The 8574-nt window shown below is 45.8% G+C and overlaps 1 pseudogene; it reads left to right on the forward strand.

Annotated features, from left to right (window-relative positions):
- The first annotated feature begins 892 nt into the window (after nucleotides 1–892).
- Nucleotides 893–2157, forward strand: LOC117699364 (eukaryotic initiation factor 4A-I pseudogene; annotated as a pseudogene).
- The last annotated feature ends 6417 nt before the right edge of the window (nucleotides 2158–8574 follow it).

Genomic DNA, 8574 nt, shown 5'->3' on the forward strand with positions numbered 1-8574 from the left:
TGATTGGTGGTATAGTACTTCTTACCGTTGTGTGGATCTAACCTCTTTGCACAGTTGGCCAGATTTCCTACTGCGGGGGCCCTTGTAAAGGCTTTCACAGGGGGGCCAGTGTGGGCCACAAAGAACTAAAAACCCAGTAGAGATTAAGATAGAAGTCTGTATGTGTGAGCTAAGTCAAGCCAGAGTTGGGAGAGGAGACAGCTGAGAGGTGAGACCTTCAGGTGAGAGGTGGAGTGGGTTCATGTGGAGAGATCCTGACTCTGGAAGTCCCAGACTTGGGTTGTGATGTAAAAAAGATTACTGTGTGTAGAGTATTGGCTCAGTATAGAAATGGAGATGGCATGACAGAGTGGCCCTGTGCTGGTTGGTTTTCATCATCAACTTGAATGGATTTAGAGTCACCATGGAAACTCACCCCCACACACCTATGAGGGTGTGAAGACCCATCCTGAGTGTGAGTGGTACACTCCTTGGGGCTGGAGCCCTTGGGATAAAAGAAAGTGAGCAGAGCACCACATTCATCTCTTCCTGACTACAGATGTGATGGACCAGTCACCTCACACTCTGCCATGCTAGCCTGCTTCCCTGAACTGTAGACCAGAATAAACCCCTGCTCTCAGAATTGCTTCTTGCCAGGCATTTGGTTACACTGAGGAAAAAAGTTACTAAACACAGCTGTTTGTGGATCATAGAACCAAACTGCCTGGATTTAGATTCTAGCTTTACATCTATCCTATGATGAACTTCCCATGCCATTAACTCTTCCTTCTGAGCCTCAATTTTCTCATCTATAAAGTGGGAACAAAAACAGCATCTACTTCCTTGGATCACCGGAGAAAATAAACACAGTATGAAAAGTAATGTAAAGTGTCTGGTAAAAATTTCTCGCCTAGATTCTAAGGATCATGTCTGCGAGTCAGGATTCTCAATCCAGAGACAATGGCCCTGATGGCATGGAGCCGGAAGGCGTCATCGAGAGTAACTGGAATGAGATTGTGGATAGCTTCGATGACATGAATCTCTCAGAATCCCTCCTCTGTGGGATTTACGCCTATGGTTTTGAGAAGCCCTCTGCCATCCAGCAGCGAGCTATTCTTCCTTGTATCAAGGGTTATGATGTGATTGCTCAAGCCCAGTCTGGGACTGGGAAAACAGCTACATTTGCCATATCAATTCTGCAGCAGATTGAATTAGACCTAAAGGCTACTCAGGCTTTGGTTCTGGCACCCACTCGTGAATTGGCTCAGCAGATACAAAAGGTGGTTATGTCATTAGGAGACTACATGGGTGCATCTTGTCATTCCTGTATTGGGGGCACCAATGTGCGTGCTGAGGTGCAGAAGCTGCAAATGGAAGCTCCCCATATCATCGTGGGCACCCCTGGCCGGGTGTTTGATATGCTTAACCGGAGATACCTGTCCCCCAAATACATCAAGATGTTCATACTGGATGAAGCAGATGAGATGTTAAGCCGGGGCTTTAAGGATCAGATCTATGATATATTCCAAAAGCTCAACAGTAACACACAGGTAGTTTTGTTGTCTGCTACAATGCCTTCTGATGTCCTTGAGGTGACCAAGAAGTTCATGAGAGATCCTATTCGGATTCTTGTCAAGAAGGAAGAGTTGACCCTGGAGGGTATCCGCCAATTCTACATCAATGTGGAATGAGAGGAGTGGAAGCCTGACACATTGTGTGACTTGTATGAAACACTGACCATCACCCAGGCAGTAATCTTTATCAATACCAGAAGGAAGGTGGACTGGCTCACTGAGAAGATGCATGCCCGGGATTTCAGGGTTTCCGCCATGCACAGAGATATGGACCAAAAGGAACGAGATGTAATCATGAGAGAGTTCCGATCTGGCTCTAGCAGAGTATTAATTACCACTGACCTGTTGGCCAGAGGCATTGACGTGCAGCAGGTCTCCTTAGTCATCAATTACAACCTTCCCACTAACAGGGAAAACTATATCCACAGAATCGGTCGAGGTGGTTGGTTTGGCCGAAAGGGTGTGGCTATTAACATGGTGACTGAAGAAGACAAGAGGACTCTTCGAGACATTGAGACTTTCCACAACACCTCCATTGAAGAGATGCCCCTCAACGTTGCTGACCTCATTTGAGGGGCTATGCTGCTACCTGGCCCTAGCTCAGGGTTCAGTCCTGGGGGGTGGGTTGAGGAACAGCTGGAGGGGGGGAGGGAAGGGAGCCAAGGGATGGACATCTTGTTTTTGTTTTGTTTTTTTGTTTTGTTTTGTTTTGTTTCAGTTCTCTCTCTCTCTCTCTCTCTCTCTCTCTCTCTCTCTCTCTCTCTCTGAATAAATGTCACTTTTTGAGGCAAAAAGAAGGAACCGTGAACATTTTAGATACCCTTTTCTTTGGGGTAGGCTCTGCCCCAGGCGCCGTCGTCTCCTTCCCCCCAAACACTAATGCATTTCCCTAACCTAGTCACCTTGTTCCTAAAGGCTTTCCTGCCCCAGCCACATCTCCAAAAGGAGTCTCTAGGGACTGAAACATGGCTGGCTTCATTTGCTGGACCAAATCTACAGGGAAAACCCCTGAATGAGGTTGTCCAGGGAATAGTTCCCAGGTGAGGGGAGCAGAGGAGAGAAAATGGTAGCCATTTTTACATTGTTTTGTATAGTATTTATTGATTCAGGAAACAAACACAAAATTCTGAATAAAATTACTTGGAAACTGAAAAAAAAATTCTCAGATGATCTGAGTTCAAATAGTTTGCTAAATGCTGACGCTCAGTAGTAGAGTTCCTGCCTACATGTATATAGACTAGATTTGCTCCTTAACACCAAAATAAAAAGATTTGTTAAAAATTGTGTTTACATTTTTGGGTGGAGGTATTTGGGCACATGTATTTTGTGGAGGCCAGAGGACAACTTTTGGAAATCAGTTCCCTCCTTCCATGGTCTGGATCTTGGGGATTGAACTCAGGTCCTCAGACTTTGTTGCAATCACCTTTACTTACTAAGCCATATCATTATCCCCAAGATTCATTACAATTTTAAGGTCAGCTAGCCCTGGTGGCACAGGCCTGCAGTCCTATTTGGGGATCAGAGGCAGGAAGATTATACCATATCCTCAAAGCTTGTCTTGACTCCTTAGTAAGTTTAATGCCAACCTAGCAACCTAGTGAGACCCTCCTCAAAATAGAAATTTAAAAGGCCTGCAGATGTGGCCTAGTGGTAGAGTTCTTGCATAGTGCAAGGACCTAGGTTCAATCCCCAAACCTTCTAAATAAATAAATAATACAGTTACTGTTATTATCTATAGTTATTACTAGTAAAATTTAAATGTAGATGTGGAACTTCCAGGTCAGTACAGAAGGGGAAGTCAGAAAAGGGATAAAAGCAAGACCGTAGAGTTTGTGAGAAACACCAGGCTAGTGGCTGCAAGCCTCCACACTCTCTTGTCCACTGAGGACTCCTGGCTCCTGGTGTGGAGCTAAACTCTTTGCAGACTCAACTTCATTTCTCTTTGCTCCCCACAGCAAGCTCTGAGGAAGACATTGCTGTCCACCTTGCACAGAAGAGGAAGAAGTTAGGGGCAGGGGGTTATCCCACAGTGGGGAGATAACCATCTGGTCAGCCTTCTAGAGCCTGGCTTTCCAAATTGTTGTGGTCGCTTGTGTTTTTCCTCATCCTCCACCCAAGGTAAACACTTTTGATGAAGGTTGTGCTCTTGCCTTGTTTGGTAGGCCCTCTGGCATGTGAACTTTCTCCCTGCTATGTAGTTGTCTGTGTGTAATTGTACACACAAGTGGAATCAGCCGTGTGCTCTCTAGAGATGACTTGTTGACTTGGTCCACCACCACTTCTCTCTTCTTCCCTGGGTTTCTCCCTGAAACCTACTATACAAATTGGATGAGTGGCCTTTGAGTATTTTCCTCCATTTTAATATAATTGTATTATTCCCCATCCCTCAAAACATCCCCTCTCTCATTACTTATACATATGCAAGTTATTTGTAATTTTGTCTTTTCACTTTTAAATATTTTTAATTTAAAATTATGTGTATGTGGAGGCATGAATATTTGCTTGTATTTGCATGTGAGTGTGAGTGCAGTGTCTCCAGAGGCCAGAAGAGGGCATCAGATGCCCTGGAGCTGGATATACAGGCAGTTGTGAGCCATCCTGTGTGGGTGCAAGGAACTGAATTCAGCTCCTCTGAGAATGCAGGAAGCACTCTTAACTGCTGAGCCATCTCTGCAGCCCCACCTAGTCTTTATCATCATCTTTTTGCTTTAGTGCTGGGCTCAGAGCCGAGGCCGCCCATGATTGGGCACAGCCTCTGTCTACCGCTCAGCTGCATTCCCAATCTAGAACGCTTCCTTGCCTTGATCAATGAAACCTTTGAAAATCAACTGGCTCATCTTCCATGACTTTAGCTTACTATTTGTGGAGACTCTGCCATCCTGCACTGGTGGGCAGTTGCCATCTCAGCTTACTGCCATGCTCAGGTGACAAGAACTTCCTTGGACACACACTCCCCAGGATATCAGTGCTTTTCTTCCTATGGAGCAGAGTCTAAGGAGTGGAGTGTCTCAACTCATATGGGCTTTAAAAAATTAGCGCTTTTTAAATGTGGCTATGGAAAAGAGATCCAAGCATCACTGTCAATATCTCTGTTCCAAATTTTAGCTTCTAACTCCTGCTGGGACAAATCAGCATGAGCCCTCTGGGCCTTTGTGGTTTGAATCAGCACAAGCTTATTTTGGAAATCAGAAGTCCTGCAAAAGAGGTGTGAGAACCACTCTGTGCTTTCTGGGATCTCTCAGGATACCTCTGGTCCCTTCCTTTTGAAGCTCCTCTGGCTGCCCGAGGTGCTTAGCTTAGAGCATGAATCTCCATTCATCCTTAGTGAAGCTTCAGTCTCTGCATCCTGCTTCCAATGCAGCATCTGCTTCCCTCCCCTGGTCCTCTGCCTCTTTGCTACTCAGACCCTCCTGATCACATCATCATCTAGACAATCCAGGCTAATCTTGTTCCTGGGTCCTTAGTTTAGTTACATCTGCATAGTCCCTTTACAGGAACTAGAAAATGGGTATACTGGGGAGAGGAACATTATTTGTTGGCTATGCCAATCAAACGTGTAAGAAATGCATCCCTCACACTGACTGCTCCCAGAACTCTATGCCCAAACTCCCATTTCCAGTCTCTGACATGCTTTTCTAAAGCTGGTTTTTTTTTTTTTTTTTTTTTTTTTTTTAGGAGCAGAGAGAGGCTCAGTCAATAGCATTGGTATGCAAACATGAGGACTTCAGTTTGGATTCCCAGAACCCATACAAAAGTCAGGCACATGCATCTGTTACCCCAGCACCCTGATCCACAGTAGAAATGTGACTTACAAAATGCAGATAGCACACCCAGCCATTGGGGAACATCTGGGATCCTGACAGGTGGGTGGAGGCCCAGACTGGGAACGCTGGCAATCCTGGGAATTCCAGCAGGTGGATCGGCTGCAGGAGCTGTGTCATCAGCTCCCGGGTTTCACAGGCGGGCCTGGGTGTTCAGAGAGAAAGGGACCATTGCTGAGAGGTAGGAGGAATTCAGTCCTGGGCAGGTTACCAAAACAGGCACTCAGAACCAGAGAGTACAGCAACCACAAAAACAATTGCACAAATATTTGCTCAGCGGCTGCTACGGGCCAGGTGTGAGCTAGATGGTGCTGAGGTGAAGCAGCCCTGAGCCTTGTCCTCCCATAGCTCAGTCGGGTGAGTCGACAACTGGAGAGGCTCTTGCTACACAGTGTCCCAACGTGGTGTGGAGAAAGGACTTCATTACGAGAATAGGGTGATGGGGCCAGGTGTTGTGGCACATGCCTTTAATTCCAGTACTTAGGAGGCAAAGGCAGGGGATTTATGTGGTTTAAAGCCTGTCTGATGTGCAAAGCAGGTTCCAGACCAGCCAAGACTGCATAGAAAGACCCTCTTAAAAAAACAAACAAACAACATATATACATACATGCATGCATACGTACATACATACATACATACATATAACTGAATAAAAACAGGAAAAGAAAAGAGGTAAGAAAGAGAGGGGATGGTTCTAGTTGTGTTTTTCAAGGTAGGCTGATTGCTGCGACAACCTTCAAATCTCACAATATTTAGTACTACAAAGTTTCTTACATTAAAATTTTATGCTAGACTGGACATGGTGGCACATTCATGTAATCTCAGTGCTCAAGAGGCTGAGTTAAGAAAACTATAGTGAATTTGAAGCTCACTATAAGAGAGAAAGGAAGAAAGAAAGAAAGAAAGAAAGAAAGAAAGAAAGAAAGAAAGAAGAAAGAAGGAAGGAAGGGAGGGAAGGAGAGAGGGAGGGAGGGAGGAAGGGAGGGAGGGAGGGAGGGAGGGAAAGAAAAAAGTAAAGAAAAGAAGTAGGAGGAAGAGGGGGAAGAGGGGGAAGAGGAGGGACTCATCATCATCTTCTGGACTTGAAAAGGCTCAGTAGTGAAGGCACTTGCTGCCAAGCCTGACCACCTGAGTTCGATCCCCAGAACTCGCATGGTGGGAGAGGAGGACAAACGCCTATAAGTTGTCTGCTGACCTCCACCCATGGGCTATGACGTGCCCTCTGCCTGAAGAAAACAACATTAATCTCACACTGCTGGCTGGGAAACGGGCAGATAGGATTTGGCTCTACGTTGTCACACAGGGACCCAGGCTTATTCTCTGTGTCACTTGGCTGCGGTCTCCTTCCCAAGGGTAACCATGAAGGATGTCAGGAGAGGCTTGCATGGCTCAGGGTTGGACCTGGGGTCAGAGTTTGCTGGCTTCCCATCAGCCAGTGCTCAGCTGCGTGTACTGCCTGTACTGGAGCCTGAGAAATGAAGTCCAGCTATGCACCCAAAAAGTCAAAGAAGCAAGCATTGGTAAATTCATAGACCTGGGAAGAAGGGAAAAGCCTCTTGTAGGAGAGAGACTGCACTGACACTGGAGGTGACGTGGGAGTTAGTTGCAGGATGGGAGATGGGTCAGGAAGAGCTGACAGACAGGCCAACTTCAGGAAGGACACAAGCCATCCAGTCTTGGGATGCTGAAAAGAAGGGAGTTCCACCTTTTTCTAGAGGACAGAGACAAACTAGGATGCCAGTGCAACCCCAGGGCTGCCTCAGGAGGCAACTGTCAACTGGGCTAAAGAATTTATCGAGCAGAATGTAATATCAGCCATTGGGAGGCTGAGGCAGGAAAATTGCCACAATTTCAAGGTCAGTATGAGCTACTTAGTGGGTTCCAAGTCAGCCTGAGCTACACAATGAGACTCTGTCTCAAAATTAATTTATTTATTTATTAATAACATAAATATGATAGGTAAATAAATAAAACAAAAATAGTATCCAAAGCCACAGAGACTTCAAAATTAGGACTAAATTTGTCTTTTAGATAGAGTTCTGAGACCAGGTAGCATGAAGTGATTGGCACATGCCTTTAATCCCAGCACTAGGGAGGCAGAGGCAGATCTCTGAAAGTTCCAGGACAGCAAGGGCTCAGTAGAGAGACCATATCTTGGAGGAAAAGAGGGGGAGGGGAGAATTCAACCTGTTGTATAGACAAGAAATGAGGGAAACTGGAGAAGATGACAGAAGACTGGCTGTCAAGAGAAATTATGGTCTGAACCGTGGGAGTGGCAGACACCAGGAAATGGGATGTACAGGATCCCAGCTGGATTGGATGCCCAGCAAAATGGAAACAACCTGGAGGAGTCACCTGAGTCCTTGACCATTTTTACTGAACAGCACTCTGCTGCTTACAGGCAGACTGAGTTTCCCTTTGCCAGGATGAGTTTGTAAGACTACCTGGACAATTAGAGAAAGGATGCAGCACATTCAGTTACAAATGGGTGTGGAATCAAATCAAGGTTTAGGCTGGTGTCAGTCATGAGAGCCCATGAGCAGGGAGAGGAGGCACAATGGAAGAGGTCAAGAACAGATCACCATAGAATGCCCATGTGGTAGTCATCGAGGTAGGGAATGAGGGTAGGCGTCAGTACAGAACATGCAGTGCCAGCATTTAAGGACAAAAGCAAATGATGCTATGACATCATAGAAACGTGTGTGTCGACTCACTTTCTGGTGTTACAGCAAAATACCAGACATTGGGTAATTTGTAAAGATCAGAAATTTATCAGTTTCATGCCTGGAGGCTTGAAAGTCCAAAGTCATGGCTCTGGCATCTGTCAACATCTGGGGAAGGGCTTTTTGCTACATCAGAACCTGGCAGAAGTATTCCATGGTAACAGACAGAACAAGAACTGTAACTCGGGACTCTCTTCCTCTTTGTTCACACCACCACAGCCCTAATTACCTCCCCAAAGCCCCACCTCTAAATACCATTGACATATGATCTGGGGGTTCCGTTTCCAATACATGAGCTCTGAGGGATGAACTTTCCGACCACACAGCATCACGGAAGTTCAATCATGTAAAACAGAGAGGCAAAGAAAATGAAGGACTGTAAAATACCTATCACTTTTGACATCAAGGAAGTCAAGAGCTGACCTCAAAGACAGGACAGAAAGAGGAGGCAGGGGCAGAAGCATGGGCAGCCCAATT

Source organism: Arvicanthis niloticus, chromosome 1 (assembly GCF_011762505.2).
Source record: "Arvicanthis niloticus isolate mArvNil1 chromosome 1, mArvNil1.pat.X, whole genome shotgun sequence".
Taxonomy (NCBI): Eukaryota; Metazoa; Chordata; class Mammalia; order Rodentia; family Muridae; genus Arvicanthis; species Arvicanthis niloticus.